The following is a 22,493-nucleotide window of genomic DNA, read 5'->3' on the forward strand; positions in this document are numbered from 1 at the left end:
AATACAGGTGTCCCACATTTCGCAACCCCATTTCATGTGTACACTTTTAAAACAACAGATTCAATGACCGGTTCTGTGACACCAACTGCCCGAGAAAACACAGAATACCACTAAAGGCAATGATCACAGAATGATTTCCTTGGTCTAAACACTTTCTTGGTCTAAACACTTTCACCACATCTGGACAAGTCAAAAAGACTTTCAACAGGATTTAGACTTCTGTGTTAAATCTAACATACTACATACAACAGTGTACTTAATTACTACAAGGTAATTAATCATTTTAGTATGGAAAAGTTGAAACAAAAGTCTTGCACTGTTTTAGTGTTGCAGTCACAACTCTGTTACAAAAGTGGATGATTTTAATGCTTCTTTTTCTCTATGCCTAGAAAAACTTCCTCATTTTTTTTTAGCTCATTTATAGTCTGGTTAAGGAAAACAGCAGCATTCAGGTAAGCCTGTAGTTGTGTTCAAAAATTGTGACTGGATTGCAATTATAGTAGAAGTAGCACTTTAAGCCCAATCATCTGGACACGACTTTCTCCTTGCAGTGTTTTGCAATGTTTTTGAATAAGTTTAACATCATACTGCTTTCACGTGTGCTTTTCATGAGAGGGCCGGACATTTTTACACTGCTTCAAATTGTGGGTTTTCTGAAACAAACCAACTGGGCTGTCACTCTCTTGTTGAGGACAGAGGAGAGTTGAATGAAGAAAAAATGTGAGGAAGGGTTTCCACTCTTTGCTATAGCAAACGTGTAGAGACAAAATAAGGGTTTTATGGGTAGCTACAAATGAACCAACACCCACGCCTTCCAATCTGCATCATGTAGCCTTGTGCAACAAGAAGACTGTGATTTAATTAGCTGTCAGGATTTGGATGCAAAAACAAAATAATTAAGATAGTTTCTCCATCATGTGTATCATTTTTCAGCACTAAGGTTTATCTCATTTTTAACGTCTCTGGTTTTCTGTCTTCTTTCCTGGGCAAAGACTTCCAAGGTGTTCCTCCCACCTGTTGGAGGGGGTTTGATTGAAACCCTCTTGTTCATCACTTCAATACTCAGTCATGTCTCCGATATCCCCTCACTACAAAAATACTTCTTTTGTGTGTCTCTCCTTCCATTTACACTAAATTCAACGGTACATCATAGTACAACTCCTACATGGCCAATCCCGAGAGGATTTCCTCCCACAAACTACTAATTAAGAAAATAAGCTTTATTTCCCTTTTTTTAAACTTTGAAACACTCTGATCCAACACTCTGTGTCCTGGTTGTTTATATTTTACACCTTTACAGCTTATCCGATCTATAATCACAGAGCTGACAGCCTAAGCAGACAGGCGGAGATCTGAAAACAGTCCTTTAGTGAGCAGTGGAGCATATTTCCTGATCGTGTCTGAGTTTTGGATGCTTTGTTAATCATTAAGACACCAGATTATTTCCCCTTAAATGGTGCGACATTAGTAAGGAAAATGCATTTGTGGGTTGAGCAGCAGACCTGAGCATGTGGGTTGTACTTATGAAAAACTTTCCAAATCTTCTCTGTCAATGCCAAACAGCTTATTCTGCACTGACTCTTGTCTGCTGTAGTTTATTTGATTTCACAATTAGTCTGAAGAAAAAAAAACATCTTTAACAAAACTGTTAAAAATGAGTTCAATTAAAAACATTTAACAATTTTTCATGTAACAAACCATGGAAGAACCATACAGAGCCACAAAAGCATGGCACCTTCTCCTCATGCTGGTCACACACTGCTGTGGGATGACATCCCATTCATCCACACAAATGTCCTTACTTTTCTAAACAGGTTTGTTAATGCTTACAGATCTGTAACACTGCAGAATTTGAATCGAGGAATGAAGTTACGTCTAAGAATCTATATTTAGTACAGACACTCATCAGGGAAATGATGAGTATCTGTATCAAAGGTACGAAGAATCTTCCATGAACGTAACACTGTTACCAGAAACCAGCTGGTTAGTACTACATGTTAACCTCTAATCTTGAACATTGCCTTCAGGGTTAGGTCTGAACCATGTGTGAAGGTTCTCAGTCATCCTGGTCATCGTAGTCTCAGGAGCTTGGAGAGAAAAGTGTCTGGACTAAAAAGGACAGACACCTTTCTGTCCAAGCTCCTCAGTCTGAACCATAAGTTACCACGGTGATACTAATACACTGTATTAGTATCAGATCAAAACTAGTCCAATAGAATCGATACTTTTTTTCCCTAAGTTTAATATGTAGCCAACTGAAATCTGTTAGTATTATTATTATTAATATTTTATTTATTTATTTTTTGGAACTGAAAAGACATATCTCAGACATGCACTATGAAAACTGTCGGAACCTTTTGTGTTGACTGTCACATGTATTTTATCTATAGCTTATAGCACACTTAAACAACAGACCCAGGTGTCATTCAAAGATAGGCACATTTAAATTACACCCATCTTAAAAACACAAATCAGTCATTTAACAGTCACTCAAATACAAATTGATGATGACTCACGACAGACTCCCCAACATAAGCTGCCTTTGTAAGTTCAAAGTGTCGGTATTGGTGTCAGCAATACTAGCTCTGAATTTACTCGATATTGGACCCATACCACAATATGCATCATCGCACAGCCCTAGCGATACATGGTCGAAGTGAACTGGCTTCCTAGTACAGGCATTAAGTTACCTGAATACGATGAAATCCTGCTTTGAAACGCAAACCCTGCTTCACATGTTCTTTTTATTTTGGAAAACTTTGGTGCGTCCCTTTTGAACTTTGCTTTCAGTTCACTAAAAGCTTCTTTTTCAAACTGTCTGAGTCTGCATTTTAGTCCTCTTAACATATCATGTTTTTGTTTCTTCAGAGAAGGACTGTTCCTGAGCAGTCCTCCTATTAAACACTGTGCTGTACACACTGCTCGTTAACAGCTTAGCTAAATGGAAATCACAAAAGTCTAGCAAGTAAGCAAAACATTCTTTATATAGCCCATTTAATGCTTGGTGGAAGCACAGCATGCTGCACAAAACATAAGCTACCACAGATTTACATAGATGATGTAAAACTAAATCAGAAGATGCATATAAAGGTAAATCTATTAAACAAATAACAACCAATCATCATAAAAAATTCCAAAAAGGTAACAGCAGGATGGAAAAGACATTAATTACAAGATAAAATGAGTACAAGATACAATAATTAGGATTAATTGTCCAGTAAAATCAATAAAAACCGAAATAATAAAGAAAAATTCAAATTAAAACTAAGAACTGGACCACTAAAACAGCACGGCAGCAACGGGAATGTTTTTACTTTGTGTTGAAACTTTGTTGCACACTTAGTATGATCCCATTTTGTTCAGCATTGTGGAGCAGAAAAGGTCAAATCAGCTTCGCCAGTATCTGCAGAGACCTGAGTATTAACCAGATGGCCCGATGACCTGAGGGTTTAAGGTGGTTCAGAGCTCAAAAACATGCTAGAGAGCGCCTGGGCATGCAGGACCTTAAAGAGGAGCATTAAAAATTTAAAATCAATTATAAAACTAGCTGGAAGTCAATGTAATGACCTCAGTACACGTGTTAGAATGTCACATTTAGTTTCTTTTCTTCTCTTTTAACTAAAACTCTGGCAGCTGCACACTGGAGTAGCTGCAGCCGGTTAATAATTAAGTGACAATGTGACTCACTACCAGTAACATTCTGCAACACATCTATACAATCTTTATAGCCATCCTCCTTCTTATAATGTGTGGTCTATCTCACCGCAGCACAGAGACATCTATCTTGTTGATGCACATTTTAAGACAGCAGAGAAAGGGTGACTTACAGGTCTGCAACCAGATCAGCTAGATAATTGTTTCACATTTTAAATGAGCATTGGTTGCCAAAAAGCCAAAGCTGGCCCACTGTGGCGCCTTGTGTTTTCCTTTGAGATGACCATCTTCAGAAAAGACTGAAAAGCCTCTCTTTCACTCAAAATAGATGATGTAATTTTCTGCCATTATGCCAGCGTGAAGATCACCCGCAGGCTAGTTACTGCATCATTGTGTTTTAACAGCTAGCAGCTACCAGGCCTAAAATAAAACAAAAACACTGCTGTTATAATTAGTAAATCTGTCCTAACCAGCTGTGAGCGTCAGACGTGCCTTCTTTCACCAACAAGTGTAAAATACTTTGGACCATAGCCATTCCTGCTCTGAAAATGCTTCTAGGATTTGCAAAGATTGCATTTTGATCTCATTCGCAGGGTGTCAGATATTTCCGTTCTGTCACAGGTTGTCTTTTCAGGATGTAAAGGCTTTATTTGATGGGGATGTATTTTAACCAAAAACTACTATCTTTGCCCAAATATCCAAATATTTGTGGATGTCCAAACATAACCGGCCAGTGAAAAGAAAGGGAAAACAAAGCAAACCACGCGATGGGAGCTTTTTTTAATGTTTAGACGATTCAAATTTAGATGCTCTCACTTCTTTGCTGAGCAGTATTTGAACTTGTGGAGGTTGTTTGCACATTTTCCAGTCCAATGGACAGTCAGTGAATGCAAAAGCCCACATCAGCTATTAAAGAAGCTTCAAGTAAAAATAGTTTCAAAGCAAATCGAAATCACATGACTGTCATCGTCAGAAGGTCCACAGGACAAAAAAAAATCTGATATCAGGAAACTGCCCACAGAATTTATGGTGTGGGAGTGTAGATTCAGGAAGCAGAGCGTTGTTTGTGTGCATGTCTGTGTGTACAGTAGGTATCCTTTGACAGCTCGTTGCATGTTCCAGCGATTGAATTTGAAGAGGAGCAGAGATTCATGAACGAATGAAGCTCCAAAGTGTATCAGCCCTGCAGCGGTAACGACAAAATGCCAAACATCGCTTTCACATCTCGACTGTGTTCTACCCCGAGCCAGCCATCCAGCGGATTACAGATTTGCAGGCCGATAGGAGTAGGTCACACGGTGTATTAGGTGGGTGTTAGTTTCTCCTGATGGGGGAATAAAATTGCCTCCAGATCGATAACCTGCTGTCAGACACGACTTGAGTGATTTTGCGCTTATCCCCAGGTTGAATAGCAAAACATGTCATGGTACACTGAGCAGGCCGCTGGATGCATTCTTTTAATTGGGAGGCAAATTAAGGGAGGAGGGCGATAAAACGTATGCTCAGAGGACAAGCTTATCTTTGTGTGACCTTGTCGTTCTCTGCAACGTGATCGCAAGAGCAATGTGTTGGAACATGAGTGAATGTGTTTTTAATGTCAAAACGGGCATTTGTGTGTGATGACAGAAGACACTCAAAATGTGACAAAAACTCAAAAGTTCATTTGAAATGGCTGTTTTGTTGTGTCAGAGTAGCTTTCAGTGATTTAACATTAGCGAATCCATCAAGGTATCATTACGGCCTTGCAATTCTTGCATTTACAGGCCAGTTGCAGTTTACATCCACATCTAATTTAATTGTAAGCTACCAAACTGAGTTAAGTCCAGAAACACTGCACAGTTCATCCTTGAAATATGAAAAACTCCAAGATAGAACTCCTTAGGCCATCACTATGACTGGCAAGAAGGTATAAAAACATGATGACTTAAAAATGACTTCGCAGTTAAAAGTTCAGATATATTCAGAGACAGAAATTATTGCTCCAGCCCATTTAGTTATCATGTGGGAAAAACCTTGTATCATCATATTTACACAGCAGAACGAAAGCAGTAATGGGCAGAATAGAAGTAAACTTCTAGAAGACCATTTAAATGCTTGGGAAACCCAAGTTTTCCCAGTATATATATATAGTATACATATATAGTATATTTAATTTTGTCATTTATCACATTTTAGCCAAAAAACATATTCTTGTCTGGAATCTTTTCGTCCCTAAACTTAACCAGTGGCAGAAAGTGAAAAAAAGAGCAAAGGATACAAACTAACAAGTGAAAATGAAGCTCATCACAGAGGGCTTTGTCTCACTTTAAAAGATGACTGGTACCCCTCAGTGTCCAACACTGTCAAACGTGACAGGTCAAGACCAAAAGAGTTTTTGTGTATCTGCAGCCACAGAAGTATGTGACAGTGTTTGATGTCCTGGATTGAGAAAGCGACATTGACATGATCAAAGTGAAGTCAGCACTGTAACATAACTCGGTTTGTCATCATACAGCATGGCTGTATTCCTGGCCTTTGGGATTATCATTAACTTGACTTCAAAGACTTTAGGAAGAAGAAGACAAAGTATGAGTGGACTGGAGGGTGAGCAACTACTCAGAGTTGTAACAACTTGGAACAAAAGAGCTGGACCACCTCCATATCAGACCTCTAGGAGCTGCTCGGGCATTGTAACCCATGCTATGAAGCTCCTGGAGCACAGTTTATGTGCTGATATTAATACCAGAGGAGGTTTGGACCTCTGCGGTTATTGAGTTGCTGTGGTTCCTCAACACTTCTTGATAATACCAGTTACAGCTGATCATGGGATATAATAACATGGAGCCGTCCTATTACAATAACATGCCTAATTTCAATTCAGTTGAGTCTTATTTATATAGCACCACATCACAAACTGTCACCTCAAGGCACTTTATATTGTACTCTACAATATTACAGGCTGAGAGAAAACCTCAACAATCAGATGACCACCTGTGAGTAACCAGTTTGTGACAGTAGGAAGGAAAAACTCCCTTTTAACAGGAGGAAATCTCCAGTAGAACCGAGCAGAGAGGGGAAGCCATCTGCTGTGACCAGTTGGGGGTGAGGGGAATGAGAAGAGAGCAGAAAGAGACAGGACAAAAGACACATGGGAGAGAGCCGGAGCTTTAAATTTCATTAATAATGATTAAATGGTGTATAAACAGAGAGTGAATAAGAGGTGCATCAGCTTCTAGCAGCCTAGGCCTGTTACAGTGTGACTAAAGGATGGTTCAGGGTCACCTGATCTGCCCGTAACTATGTTTTGGGCTTTTTAGGACGATCCACTCTTTCCAAATGCATACTGCATGGCTAGGTGCTTGATTTTATACACCTGTGGCCATGGGACTAACAGGTGTGCCCCTGTATTTACTTCACTTTGCTGCTGTATTTATTCATCCTGAAACTCACTCATATTTTTCACCGTGTTGTAGCCATTTACATTTTCTGTAAGAAATAACACGGAGAGAATGCACAGGACGAAGCATCAAAAATGTAGTGGAAAATGTAACCAGAAGCGCATCAACTACGTCCACCGTTGCATAATAAGTATCCCGGTGTAAGTGCAGTCAGATTGCACTGACACCATGTTTGTCTTTTCTTACATAATTATTGTTTTTCCTTCACATCTTTCCATGACCTCATGGTGTCTTCCAGTGTGGTCAATGAAAAGTGTTTAGGAAAAATACAGAGGAGCTCATTTCTTTGACTGTTCGACCATATAGGCAGAATACATATCACGAGCGACCGCACACAGCCACACTCAGCATGCACAGCGACAGGACCTTGTAATTAGTTAACCTAAATGGAGTGCATGCAGCCATTATCTGTGTTATTAGTTACACCTGTGGTTTTCCTGCGATGACATGTCAAAATGTCTTCTAGCACATGGGCTTATTAGCACCTGTGCTGCTAACTGGAACTTACAAGCCAAGGGACGATGTGCCACTGCTGACTAGCTGCTAATTAGCCATCTAGTCTGCTAATGGATGTTAGGAGTGCTCTTTCCCCTGGTGGATATGCCTTTTGTGGCTCATTCATTCAGCCAAAATGTAACATAAATCTCGTGTCTGTGCTCAAACGGAGTCATCAGCCCATAAAGCTACTATAATGTCACCTGGGGTTCAAAGTCTGTGGATCGTTTTTATGTTGACTGGCTGCTTTTCATTCTTTCTGTCAAAACAGTTCAAAGTAGTTTCAGTTGCATTTATACATTTTTACTGTGAGATGATTTAGTCTTCGTGTAGTGCATCTATGTGTTGCTTTGGAGGAAAAAAAGAATTTAGAAATAAAAGAAACTGAGTAAATATGCCAGCTTGTGTGATCGGCCTTATTAGTTAAAACCATCCCTTCCTTTTAGTCTGGTTATAGCTGTGTAGGTGTTTTTAAAGGCCTGCAATAGTCTGTAATAATCAGTATAATGGAAATTCTGATTACATTGTAGTATTAACTAAAAATGGAGGCTCTGCATTGTTGATACTGTCTAATTTGAAGCTGTTAAAAACACTGAGACAGACACACAGTCTGTAGCCACTGATTTGTTTTAAATAGTTCCAGCAAAGTAGTTGGAATAGAAGTAGGCAGATAAGAAGACAATAAAGACAAAACACTTGTTGTGTTTCTACCATGAAAGCACAGGTGGATAAAGACATATTCAGCAGAGATTTTACAGATGTAGATTTAATAAAATTCTGACCCTGAACATTTTGAGTTTTGCCAATCTTACACCAGTTTTCTTCATTTTCTTGGTGTTTACATAATCCTTTAGCGATATACTAAAATAACAGATGGCACATCGGGCTTTGATGTATACAGACAGCGGATGAGAGTGGCCTCTCTCTGGTTCTTGATCAGGTCTGTATGTTAAACAGATGACAATTTGGTGAAGTCGGATGGAATACGGAAACACTGGGCTTGTCTAAAAATGAGTTTGTCTTTGCTGATGAGGCAGGTAATTGCACCAGATGTTCTCATAGCAATTGTCGCTTTCGCATTCTTTCAATCAGATTTATGAAGCCGTGAATACACACAGTTGCATTTTATGAATCTCTGCCTTTGTTGGTGTGGGTGCAAACTCACTGGCCCGATATCAATTTGCATATTGATAATTATGTCTGCTTCACTGCTCATTAGACCTGTCAGTGAAAGGAATGGCAAGGAAGTCCCAGAGCTTCATTTATAAAATGGACTGACAATAAATTTTGATTGCAGCTATGACTTAATCAGAAAACCAAATAAGACTTTATTTAGAGAACTGTGAATCTGGCTCTGGCCTAACCTTCAGATGAGACCATCACCATAATCTGTGCCAAGATTCAAAATCAGTCACTGATGCAGCATTTATTATTGTGATACTTACGACACTTTAAAGGGTGACAATAGTGTGAAAGAATTCATTATAGTTGTGAAAAATAAATATCTTACAGCATGTCAGTATAGGTTGGGTAGCAAGTGGTTATCAATCAAGCATCACTAAAACTGACTTTCCAAGTAACTGAGCTATGGCCCAAGTGGACCACCCCTAGCAACCACTGGTCGCTAGGGAAAAATCCAAGTCTGTTGGAGAATGGCTGCTTGAGCTTGCAGGCAGACACTAGTTGAAACTGGTTGCAATGAGGTATGTGATGCTGCAAGGAAAGCCTCTTCGCATTGGTTTCTAGCAGGTTGGCAGTGGTCACCTATTGTTTGCATGGAGACTGCTAGCCGAGCGGCAGCAAAACTGTGAAAGGTGAAAAGCAAACTGAGACCACTTGGCTTCAAAGTAAAAGTTGAGCCTCACCGCTGAGACCAACACATTTCACAAGGCGAAACTTTTATCCCCTTAAGTGGAGAACATATTTCCCAGGGGGGTGAGATCACTGGGGATAACTCACCAGCCTCTAGGCCTGCATGACTGCGACTTTCAATCAATTACGCAGACAGACCACTCGCCTAAGAGGTGAGGAATACACACTTTTCCCTTGCATCTAGGTACGCTAGGGATCACTGATTGACCTCTAGGCCTGTGAGATCTAGTTAGCTGCTCTTTTAGGCCATGTCCACACTAATACGTTTTCGTTTGAAAACACATCTTTTTCTCTCCATTTTGGCCTTCCGTCCACACTGAGACGGCGTTTTCGGTCAAGGAAAACACATTTTAGTCATGTGATGCAGTCATGTGACCAAATAAACTAAGATAGCGGAGGGCAATTACACAGCAGTTGTTTTGTTTGCGCTCAATTTTGACAGCCCTATTAAAGATTAGTATCAGTTTGTACATGCTCCAGATAGCTTTCCTTCAAATTCTTTAATTCTCTCTCACTTTTGCAACTTTGTACTTTTGTGATACTCGCAGCAACAACTCCGCCTCATTGTTAGTCCATTTAAAAAACTTTTGCTGCGACGTTTCAAAGAGCAGGAAAGTAAATAAACAGCAGACAGAAATGAGGCAGGTCAAATCATCTTGCGTTTCACGCATGCACAGTACTGGAACGTAAACGTTTTCAGCTGTTTCAATGTGGACGCACAGCTCTGTGAAAACGACTGAAAACGATAGTGTGGACGCGGAGCGTTTTCAGACGAAAACGCCGTTTTCAAGTTTATCCAGGGTTGTGTGGACGTAGCCTTACTAACTAACTTTAATGTTTTTATTAGATTATAGTGGTGAAAATACAGCCATGTCATGTCCAAGTTAAGTGTTACTGATTTTTGTTGTGCTGTATGTGTGCTTTTATGTGGAATGCAGTCATTTACATGTATTGCATTGCTAACATTGTTAATGTTTAGAGCAGAATCATGCTAACAGGGCAAGGAGAGTAAATATCAAGTAAGAAACAGACCAAATACTAATTGTGAGGATTACATAAAAATTAAACAAGAGCGTTTGGAAGCAACAATTGTGTGTATATATAGCACAAATGACTGTAGTCAGAATCCTGGAAGCATGTCACCTCTCATCAGCCATCCTGACACACCTGCAGACGCTTATGTGAGAAGCAATATCCAAATTCACTGCATGTACAGGCTCTCCAATCAGCTCTGACAAAACTGCTCAACATGTTTGCTCACTTTCCCCCAAAATAAGGTTTCAAAGCCCCCCCCCCCAGAAGAACAGCAGAGATTGCACCATCCCTGCTGTTGTAAAATTCTCCCACAGCTTATAATTCAAGTTTCTCTGCGTGCCATGTCTGTCACTTGTAATGTGTCTGCCAACATTAGCAAGCATACTACTGTTAACTGACATGACTGACAGCTTCAAATATCACTTTCACTTGTCGCTGAAGAATGGACAGCATGTGCTGAGCATGTTCCCCAGACACCTTCTCATCTAGACTTGTTCAGCTTTATTTTCTCCAGTGTTGCAGCAACGTGTTGCACCACAAACTCCTTCTGCTTTCCCATAAGATAACATGAGGTGGTGCGTTGCTCCCTCTGCTACAATAATTTCAATCTGCACTGTGTGTTATGCTGTTATTTCCCAATCTTGTAGAGTGGTATGGATATTTGAGGTGTGAGAAGAAAACCTCAAGTTTCTGTGACTTTTAGCTGTTCCTCCAGTTTGAAACTCTGAGATTACTTTGACAAATTCTAGGTCATTTTCCTACTAAATATGAGACGTATGTGTATCCAAGCTTGTGACAAAATTTGCAGGTGTGTTTTTCTGTCCCACCTCATTTAGTGCTGCTGTAACTCACTCCTCAGGTGCATGCTTGGTGTTCTTTGTCATCCCACCATCTAGTTCACCAAAAAGGAAACTACAAGGAAGGCACCTTGAGAAAGATAACAGGTCCTCTTTAATAATGTTAGCTACAATGCAACAATAAGGCTTATACAGTAAACATGGCTTTTAGCGACACTTTGCACATTGCGGTGTAGGCCGCAGAGATAATTACACAAGTAATTCATGTCACTGATGGCTGGCTTTTCAAAAACATGTTTACACCTGGTCTGAGTGCACCCTTCTGCTTCCATGGATGTTACAACCAGAAGCAGTGACGTCTTGGTCCTCGTGAACACACAGATTATTCAAACAATTATCAGACATGTTTGTATAAGGATGTCAAAAGCTTTTCCGCTGCTGTTTTCGACTTACCTGGACAACCGCTTTAAAGCAGGGACCTGAAGACAGGTAGTCCTGACAAACACTGTACTGCAATTTCGCTGCATTTCCTGACTGTCTGACACTGCGATTACTACAGCTATTTTCTGTTTGAAATGGGTTATTTTTCCCCCTTAAATCAGGGTTTGTACAGTTGTGCTTATCAAACTCCAGCTCTTTGCCCTTTTTGCACAAAATTTTCCTTTTGACTTTTTTTTGTGCTTTTTTTTGTCCTCCATGCAAAGCTCTGAGCATTGCAGTTGTTTTTCCAACTTAAGCGTCACTCGGTGAACACAACACTAACGTTAAAGTCTGCAACCAAGACCAACCAAGAGCCCATAAATGACAAGAAAGAATCCACATCTTACAATGGTTTGGCTCATCCTCATTGTACTAAACAAGTAAGTGCTGCATTAATGCTGTGTTCAGCTTTAAGACATCATCAGTTCTAACATAACTACATGTTGATAGTGGATCCTTTTGGCACCTGTGATTCACGTGTAAAGGCCTCTGTGAATGCAAACTTACACAACCCCATCTTGTTAATGGGCAACTGGATTTGTAGACCAGGGTAATGAATTTACTGGGTTCCTCAAGCTGTCCTTTACAGACCATTTATATGTAAGATGGACACAGCCACTGTGACATCACTCCTCAGTTACTGAACTCCCATTCTGAGTGCTTTGTATTGTGCAGAATTTGAAAGTGGAGCTTTCAAGCAAGCAATGGATCTGACTGACAAAACAGAGCGCACTGCATGCTCCCACAGTAGCTACTTGTCAGTCATAAGTTCAGCTCTGTTTTTGACTCTACTAAGGACCAAAAAATGAACACCATGTTGTTTCCAGTAAGTCTCGAAACGAGTGATTGAGACCACTAGCTTGTCAGGAAAGTGTTTACTGTGGTCATAGATCAGGCCTACGCTACCTCCTAAGCCACTATTCACTTACCATCTGTGGTTTAAATGTTGTGGCTTAATAGCCCAATGGTACTCTCCACTGATGGGCGTATGGATGGTAAAATGTCAGGATCTAAATATATAATTTGACTGACTGAAACAATGCAAACAAACACGACCACAAGTGCTGTACTGACAGACCAGCCACATCTCTCCATCACTCCTCAAAGAACCCATCAACCAGGATGACTCCATCTCTCAGGGCCCCTTCAGAGAGGCTCTCATGTTGAAAAAGCAATAGCCCTCAGGTGAGATCCTCAGGCAAAATTAATGTGGACAAGGGTTCTTCACACTGATTATTTGATTGGCCCTTGCCCATCTAAGTTTGGCTGCAGATAATTGGACGAATCTTCTGCAATGCTGCTACACTGGGACTTGGAAGCAAATGGAAATAGAATGACGCACATTCAGCACTAAAATGTCAAGGACAGAAATTCATTCATGAGTTTATTCAAAATAACAGTACTAATTATATTTTGTGAATAAGGGGTGGCTAATCTAAAATTCTATCTATGTATCTATCTATCATTGTCACGGTAAGTACGCTTATCTTGTTGGTCAGTGCAGGATTTTTTTTCTAAGACTGCATCAACTGAGATAAAACCAGATAAAAACGCTGATTTTCTTTTGAAAATTAGTGTTTCATTTTCTCGCTGACCTGCTCCCCCGCTTTTTTAACAAAAGCAGGAGCTGCGTAAATGACTTCTAACTGAACAATGAGATGAACCCAGTCAATAGCAAGGCTAAACATCTTGATTTTTTTTCCTCCAACCTCTTATAAACATTCTGCAAAGCACATACCTCCAAACAGCAGGCTGTGTTTTCTCCTCAAGGACCCTTTTAAATAAAACGTGAAAGGGGAGTCTTTTCATTTGTCGTGCTTTCCTGTTAAAAAAAAAAATACAAGCATATAGCAGCGAGAGATTCTGGACAAATGAAAGCATAGAAATACCCTTTCCTGCGATCGTTTGATTGGCCCTTGACCTCCTGTTTTTACTGTCAGTCATTGAACTTCAATTTGTACATACTGCCACAATCTGAAGAAGGGAATCTGGTTCCTGTTCCCAAGCTTGCATGCTCACACAAGCTATTCCCTGAAGAAATGCTGTTCTTTTAGCCCTCCAATCATCCAAACCAACACTGCCTCAGTACCAACCTACACTGCTTTCATCTGCTCAGAAAACTGAAATCACAAGCGACAACGAGCAAAGAAAAAATGTGAAAAAAGAAATCAAAGCACTTCAACTTGTTGAAACGGACAGTTCCTAAATTAATTAACTCTTAAGTGTGCAAATGAACATCCAATAAGTGGTCACTTGGGGGTTTTCCTTTTATTTTTTCTTATTTTTTTCCACAGTAGCAGTGATTGCAGGTTATCTGCAAATTCAAAAGCCTGGAAGCTACAGATGAAAAAAAAATCGACAAAATAAATGAGAGGATTTATTTTCAGTGTCCTGTTGATACTTGAATGACAAAACATATTACACACAGCAAAAACACCACAAAAAGGTCCAGTGCAGTGACTCTAATTAGTGAAGGTGAGGCCTAGCAGACACTAATCAGCCACATTTTCCTGTGTGTGGACACTTGTCAGTTAACGAGGCCACACCGACAACCCCAGTATTCAGGATGATGAGATAAATAAAGCTTCAGCTCCACTAGAGTTGTTATAAACGGGGAAATTATCCATAGGGGCTGAAAATGATTGTTATGCCAGGCTGTAAACATGATTTTGAATCAAATGACTCGGATTTTGAGTCAGCCTCCAGTGGTCGCTAGCAGAGCTAACATGCTAACATTTCCTTACTAGCTTACTAGCTTCAGCTTTCAGCTCTGGAGGTTGTCGCTTGGGCTAACATAGTTATCCATTTAGCAGACCAGTGCTAGAGTGTGTAGAGACAACCAGTGGCTTCTCTCTGCATGCCACAGGCACTGCTGCGACAGCTCTAACAGCATGCACTTTCCAATTAGTCGCTAATTTAGCTGTAAAGTGTCTAGCTAGGGATTTCCTGTGTGCGCTTATGTATATTAAAGAACCTAATTCTAGTTTTGTCTAATTTAACCCTGTAACGCCACGTGTATCTTAGTTGACATCAAAGTTTTTGAGACATTTACAACGTGAGTGTGACTTTATTTTTTAACCTAACTCCCATATATGTTTTTGTTTAAGACAAACTACGAGCAATATTTTTGCACAAAAACTCCAGATGTATTAAACTGATATTTAATTTCAATTTTTTAATTTGTTAGTAGGTTCAATAAAAAAAATTGAATTTTTTAACTATTAATTTATGGTTCAGGCTTTAAAGGGTTCATACCAAATATAAGTCGGTACATTTATTAGTGTACCATAAAGTAAAGTCACCAAAAGCTATACACAGTGATGATACAGCTCTATAGGACACTAAAACCTCTCACTGTGTCTGGTAAGAGGCATTTTCAGGGCAAACCAATAATATTTCCTTAAATTTCTTTATACACCAGACACTTTATATCTTCTTGAAAGTTGGCTCTTTAAATTATGTTACAGCCATACGTGACTCATTTAAAAGTTCTCTCTGTGTTCCTCATTTTTCTAGAAACATGCACAACTGAGGGCAGCATCTCATTAAATGTAGAAATCCCAGCTTGAGCATGTTACCTCCATCAGCATGCACCTGTTGGTCTTTAAACAAGGTTGGTGTGTTTGATTGGTGGTCCTGAGCATGCTCAGGTGATGCATTACATCTGTGATGAAATGCAGCTTATCAGTCCATGCAGTCCATGATAATATAGTTCTTTACTTTGTTTTAGAGCTTTTATTCTGTTCACAGGCCTATTCGATCACACGCCTCGCAGCACACGTGCAGCATGTGTTACAGAGTGACACATAACTTACAGCATGATAAACTGATGACGATGATGTTAGTATACAGTACAGTAAGGTTTAAAAGGCCTCTCAGGTCTCATCGCTGTCTATGGTAACGATCAGCGTAGAACTGACAGTACAGCAGTACTGAATCCTCTGGCTAGCAATGAACTACTGCTCAGCTCACAGTTTGAGACGCTTGATTGTACCAGAATTTGAGGGTGCTCAGATGCGCCAATATATCATCACTGATAGCTTGAAACAGCTTCCTTTGGAGACATCAGAGAGTTAATTAATCATCTCAATTTCTAACCCAGAGAGATGGCTGTGTTCTCTGTACCTTTAACATTTCAGTCAGGAGGCGTATGGCACATAGCACATTAAAGAAGATTTATTGAGACAAAAGGATGACTTTTGTGGCACACTGTTTTGACGAATCAGTCTGTTTCATAATTACAGGGTTTTGGCCCTGTCAAAGGGGCTTTAGGTTTGGTAACACTGGAAGGTTTGTTGGTCTTTAGACCAGTCCACTGGTTCAAACTGGATTAGCTGGATTGATCGCCATGACTTGGACCGTTCCTTTAGTGCAGGGGTGGGGAACTCCAGGCCTCGAGAGCCGGTGTCCTGCAGGTTTTAGATGTGTCCTTGATCCAATACAGCTGATTTAAATGGCTAAATCACCTCCTCAACATGTCTTGAAGTTCTCCAGAGGCCTGGTAATGAACTAATCATTTGATTCAGGTGTGGTGACACAGGGTGAGATCTAAAACCTGCAGGACACCGGCTCTCGAGGACTAAAGTTCCCTAACCCTGCTTTAGTGCCATGGATTGGTTGACAGCTTTCTGAAACAGTCCAAACACATGCAGTTAGTGGGGTTAGGTTAACTGGTGATTCTACATTGACTGTAGGTGTGAATGGTTGTCTATCACTATGTGTTAGCCTGCGACAGACTGGTGACCTTTCGAGGGTGTACCCAGAGGTGTGCCTCTGTGACAGCTGGGATATGACCCTGAATTGGATGCATCGAAAGAAATGGATGGATGGATCGAATAACATCTGGATGACTTGTTGTGAAAACTCACATTCATGCTCCCCTTGGGATGCACTGCAACCACACTGATTATCCCTTTAACCTTTAATCAGCATCACTAGTTCAAAGTCTTATTTCAGCTGGGACCACTTTAGTCAAAGGAAAATTGTTATTTCTGTCTGCAGCAATTTATGTTTCATGGTATGGGTCTGCACAAACAGTGTGCCGAAGCAGACTGCATGAATTGTGAATAGTAGACCCAAATGCAGACACAAAAGAATGTGGAACAAAACTTGATATTAACAAAAGGCGAGCCGTTTAATAAGGCTGATATAAAACAAGGTGCAAACAAGAGGCAAGACAAACTGATGCAAAACTAAACATTAACCTAAAGTGGAAGAACTTAAAAAAAACAACATGAAAAACTCTGACATGAACCTGAACAAACCTGGACACTAAACTTGGAAACACGGCAAGAAACAACAGATGACCTGACAACAAACAAAAGTAAACACACAGAAGGTGATCAGGGGAAGTGGAAACACATGGGGAAACAGCTGAGGCTAATCTGACTCAATGAGAAAAGGAAGCAAAGCCGACTACACTGACATAGGACAGACTTTCAAAATAAAACAGGAAACAGCATAGGCATGATAACACAACCATGACAACATGAACAAGAAGACAAGAAACATGACAAACTAACACAGAAGACCTAAGTGAAGCACAACTAGACCAAACTTAAGGTAACCAAATGATAATCCTATTACTCAACATATTTCAAGGAATAACTTAAGAACTCAAAATGTAAACTGAAAATGCTGGGTCAGAGAGCCAGGAGCGTGACATCCAGAGACAAGAAGTGCAGCAGCAAGACCTTCAGTGCATAAAAAAGCATGCATCGAAGATAACAGATATGCCTATTATTAAGTCAGACACTCTATAAAAATGAGGTGCTGGAAAGCAAACGATTTTGCCATCAGTCTAATGGATAGGATACAATGTAGGTAGGGCTAATTAGTGTTAGCATCCTGCCATGCTAAACTAAAGACAAGAAAATATAGAGTCAAGGCACTTAAAGGACACAGACTTGAAATCTGTAGCCTTCTCATTCACTAAAGATGATGGTAGGAGTATAATTTTAAGTATGTTGTTATCTGTACATAAGCATTCAGTGTAGCTGCATAGATAGCAAAGGTTATCGCTATGAGCCACATGACAGATTGGTGGGGCTGCTCTTCACAGAAAAGAACACATTTTTTTAATAAAAAGGTGTATTGAATCAACACAAAGTACGTTCACAGTGACAACATAGTGTAAAGGGTTTTCATTAGTTATAGTTAAGTATTTTTTTCTATATAGTTTAGTGAATTTTGCCAACAAGAAACCGAAACAGGAGTGAAGGGTTTTGTTCCCTTACAAGGGTTTAAGTACAATTGTATTAGAAGAACCAATTAAAGACTCATTTTAGTTTCCTTTGGTCCAAAATGTGCATAAAACGTAAAGTAACGAGTATGGAATGTTAAATATTGATACATTGTGATGTTCGTTTTGTCAATATGGAATGTAAGAAAACATAAAACATCACAATACTGAGAAACAGCATGTACAGCAATGAAAGGTCAGGGCAAATTTCAAAAAATTAAAGGAGGTGGTGTTGGTGGTGGGGGGGTTCTATACATGCTGTTTTTGTTTTTGTTGGGTTTTTTTTATCCTGGTGACAACTGAAATTAAAGCCTTTCAAGAAGGCTTTAAAGTGGCATGACATGTTTCAACATGAGGGAAGTCTTTTAAGATCCGTGGACACAATTATGATAAATTAACATCATAATTGTAAATTCCCAAACTGTGCTTCTAAGATAAACAAAAATTCCCATTATCTCAGAATGTAGCCCCTGGCTGATTTATTCATTTATTTATTTTATTGAAACTAACTTTTTTAATGATTTTAAGGTTGTTTTCTCTGTTTTTTTTGTTGTTTGTTTGTTTTTTAAAATTTATTTGATTAAAGTGGAGCTCATTTCACAACATGGCATTTGGTTCATGTGGGGAACAACTTTGGAGCAGCGTCCACCATCCAGGAAACAAACCCACCTCTGTCCAGATGTGTCTCTCAAAGATTCAGTTGCCTTTGCTGTCTGAGGATCAGCAAGATGTCTGCCATCATTTTCCTCAGAGAACACAGCACCTGTTGATGATGTGACTTAAAAAAAAAAAAGCCTCATCTGGTACCAAAGATGGCTAAGAACAGAATTTATTTTAAACACCTTGTCATCCTGTTGCTATACCAACCACCAGATTAGATTTTATACTGGGAACCATCCACTGTGATCCTTAACCAGAGGTTTAAGAAAGAGAAGCAGGTGTGTGAGCGTGCATACCGTGTGCCCAGAGATGTGAAAAATAAAGGGAGGCTGTTGTTTTAGTTGTTTTCTGATTAAATAGAGGGGGACAAAGAGGTTTGAGTGTGCGGAGAGGAGGAGACAGACGGATTACATTATGTTAGCCAGCAGGAGTCTGTGGTCAGACACTGTGTTGTATGAGCCAGCAGGAAAATGCCTGCTGAGTGTTTCTGCAGGGCTGTACTAGATTTTCTCCATAGATACACCTACTGAATTCTATTTTCTTCTTCACGTGTGTTGTCTGTAATAAAAATTTCTTCCATATGGAATCTAATTGCTTGCTTTTAGGTTTATTTTTAATGCACGGTATGCCTGTGCCTGTAGGGTTCTTCCAAAGAAATATGAATGGGCTTCACAGATTCTACCCATTTTTTGCAGAGGTAAACATTTTGCAGATTTCCCTGCAAGGAAGTAGGGCTGCTGTCTGGTTTTCAATCTTGATTTCACGTCTTCTCAGAAGACTATTTTAGTCAGTCAGGTAATCTCCTGAGTTCACATTGGATGTTAGCCCTAAAAACCTGGTGGTTGGTGACCGCACAGTGACAGCAGAGCTGTTGGGGTGAAAAGATGGGGACATGACTCATGATTACTAATGCTTCTTCACCTCACTTGTAATAAATTAAGCCACGGGAGGCCTTTTTTATTGGCAGTAAGCAGGATAGGCTGCAAGTGGGAAGGGTGGGAGAAAAGCAAATAAATAATAGATTTTCTTACTCTTAAAATCTGGGTGTGGAAGCCAATTACAGTGAGCCTCAGGATTAATTGAAAATGACCGGTCGGGCTTAATGTAAGAAAGAAAAAAAGCGCTTTAGCCCATGAAAAATGAGCATGAGCAACAAAATATATGCAGGGGCTCATTAGAATTTTCAGCACTTCAATTCCAATTATTAGCACAATTCATCTTCCAGAAAGTGAGAAATCAGGAGGGGATTGCACAAAGAAAAGATTATTCTTTCACTCTGAACAAGAGAGCAAATGAGAGACAGCCAGGAAGAGAGAAAAAATAACCTCTAATTGCTTTTATCCTCTGGATCCATTTTGTACATTTGTGAGAGCAGGCGAGCAGTGTGCTGTTTGACTCGTGGTGCCTCTCACCGAGTCTACAGAGTGAAGATGAAGCCGTCACTGCCACACCTTATTGAATCTCCACTAAACAGACGCCGTCAGCCGCAACATACGATCTCTGACAGCACGTAGCGCAGAGGGCAACGGTGGATACAATGGCCTCGCTTCCTGAATTGAAGCTGCATTTGTGCGACGTAATTTACAGGGTTTCAGTGACATGTTTACACAGATTTCACTGTATTTCAAGTATCTAGCATTAGCACTGGAAAATCAAGTCAAAGATTATTTCTAGATCACGTTTGAAACTATATCAACTCAGCGAAGTGCTGCACAGGATATATCTGAAATTAACAATAAATGTGCACTAAAACACACAATAAAAACATAAACATTGATTTAACAAAATCAAATGAAACAATAAAAGAAGTAAATGAGCTCTGTTTTCACAATAAAAGCCAGGATATCCTGCTCCATCAGCACTGAAAGCTGGCAAGCATGACTTGTTTGTTTGTTTTTTTAAACAGGGATTTAAAATGATTGAGTGACTGCGAAGCTCTAATGTGAAAGGGTGAGGTTGTTCCAAATCTTAGGGGACGCCACCAAAAAGGATCTGTCGCCTCGGCTTTTGTGCAATATCTCTAAAATGAGAAACATCCCATCTCAGTATAAAGCTGACAAACTAGTTCATGCATTTATAACTTCTAGACTCAACTATTATAACTATTATATTTATTCATTATTATCGGGTTGTCCTAAAAGCCTCTATTTGATCCAGCAAGAGTACTGACAGGGACTAGAAAGAGAGAGCCTTTGTGTCCCATTTTGGCTTCCCTTCATCGGCTCCCTGTTAAATCTAAACCAGGGGTGGGCAACTCCAGGCTTCGAGGGCCAGTGTCCTGCAGGTTTTAGAGTTCACCCTGGGTCAACACTCCTGAGTCACATGATTAGTTCGTTACCAGGCCTCTGGAGAACTTCAAGACACATCTAAAACCTGCAGGACACCGGCCCTCGAGGCCTGGAGTTGCACACCCCGATCTAGACTCAAATTTAAAATCCTCCTCCTGACATACAAGGTCTTGAATAATCAGGCCCCAATTTATCTTAAAGACCTCATAGCACTGTATCACCCCAATAGAGCACGTTGCTCTCAGACTGGGGGCTTACTTGTGGGATCCTTGGGTGTTAAAAGTAGAATGGGAGGCAGAACCTTCAGCTTTCAGGCCCCTCTTCTGTGGAACCAGCTCCCAGTTTGGATTCGAGAGACAGACACCCTCTCTATTTTTAAGATAAGGCTTCAGACTTTCCTTTTTTGACAAAACGTATAGTTAGGGGTGGATCAGGTGACCCTAAATCCTTCTTTAGTCATGCTGTAATAGGCCGAGGCTGCCTGGGGGGTCCCATTATGCACTGTTTCTCCTTCATTCACCTTTTTTGCTGAGTATGTGTTTATACAACACTCTGCATTTAATCATTATCATTAATCTCTGTCTCTCTTCCAAAAGTGTATCTTTTGTCCCATCTTCCTCCCCTAATCCCCAACTGGTCAGGGCTCATAGCCGCCCCAACCCTGAGCCTGGTTCTGCCAGAGGTTTCTTCCTGTTAAAGGGAGTTTTTTCACTATCTAGATTTTGAAATGGACTACAAGCTGGTATAGAGCGGTGAGTACAGGTGTGATGTGAACATGCTATTTCTTTCCTGTCAAAAGTTGCATTTTGTACAACCTGCAGGAGACAAAGTAACAACTGATCCAGGCCAGACATTCAAAGTCATGTGGAGGGAGGCAGGCCTTCACTTTACCGAGGAGCTCGTCGAGCCTTCAAGAGCTAATCTGTTTAAAAGTGACAAAATAAAGTGTACTTCAGAATGGGTTGCCATTTCTCCAAATCTTAAATCAATATGTCTTCTCATTGATCTGTTCAGAGACGTACTGGTCATTTTAATTGCTTTTCTTTTTTTATTATTACAACTGCCAACTTTACACAAGTTACACCATTAAAGTGGGTATCTCTAAAAGTTGTAGCACAGTTTACTTTCTAGTGACACACACACACAAAAAGTTTGATGTTTTTAAACCGATCAGAGACAAATATTGTGCAGGCCCCCCTCGTGCTGTCAAAAGACTTCTGACTCACTGAGACAGGGATAATAGACCTCTGGCAATTTTTTGTGGCACCAGTGTCTGGCACTAACACGCTGGCACCTATCTGTTCAGTTCTGAGGCTTGTAGTCTCAAGAGATCAAGCTGGCTTTGGTGCAATCTGTAGCCCCTCAATGAGATTGTGTTCTGGGGAGTTTGTATATCAGGTGCACACCTTTGGCTCTTTTCTGTCTTCCTCAAACCTTTGCTGAGCAATCTTTATGGCGTGGCAGGGCTTGGGGAAGTGGCTACCAAGGGGTTGGTGAATGGTAATCAGATGATGTATCTTGACATTTACATTTC

The 22,493-nt window shown here is 40.1% G+C and overlaps 1 protein-coding gene and 1 long non-coding RNA gene across 3 annotated transcripts in view; both read right to left on the reverse strand.

Annotated features, from left to right (window-relative positions):
• doc2b (double C2-like domains, beta) overlaps nucleotides 1–22,493 on the reverse strand; it is a 178,465-nt gene that overhangs the window by 125,157 nt on the left and 30,815 nt on the right. The gene's annotated exons all lie outside the window — the stretch shown is intronic.
• LOC102081735 (uncharacterized) lies at nucleotides 2,811–14,012 on the reverse strand. Its single transcript, XR_001225143.3, has 4 exons — nucleotides 13,736–14,012; nucleotides 13,509–13,592; nucleotides 11,321–11,420; nucleotides 2,811–3,503 (listed from the first exon to the last, which is right to left on the reverse strand). It is a non-coding gene; the product is annotated as an uncharacterized LOC102081735 (long non-coding RNA).

This window comes from Oreochromis niloticus, linkage group LG10, assembly GCF_001858045.2.
Source record: "Oreochromis niloticus isolate F11D_XX linkage group LG10, O_niloticus_UMD_NMBU, whole genome shotgun sequence".
Classification (NCBI taxonomy): domain Eukaryota; kingdom Metazoa; phylum Chordata; class Actinopteri; order Cichliformes; family Cichlidae; genus Oreochromis; species Oreochromis niloticus.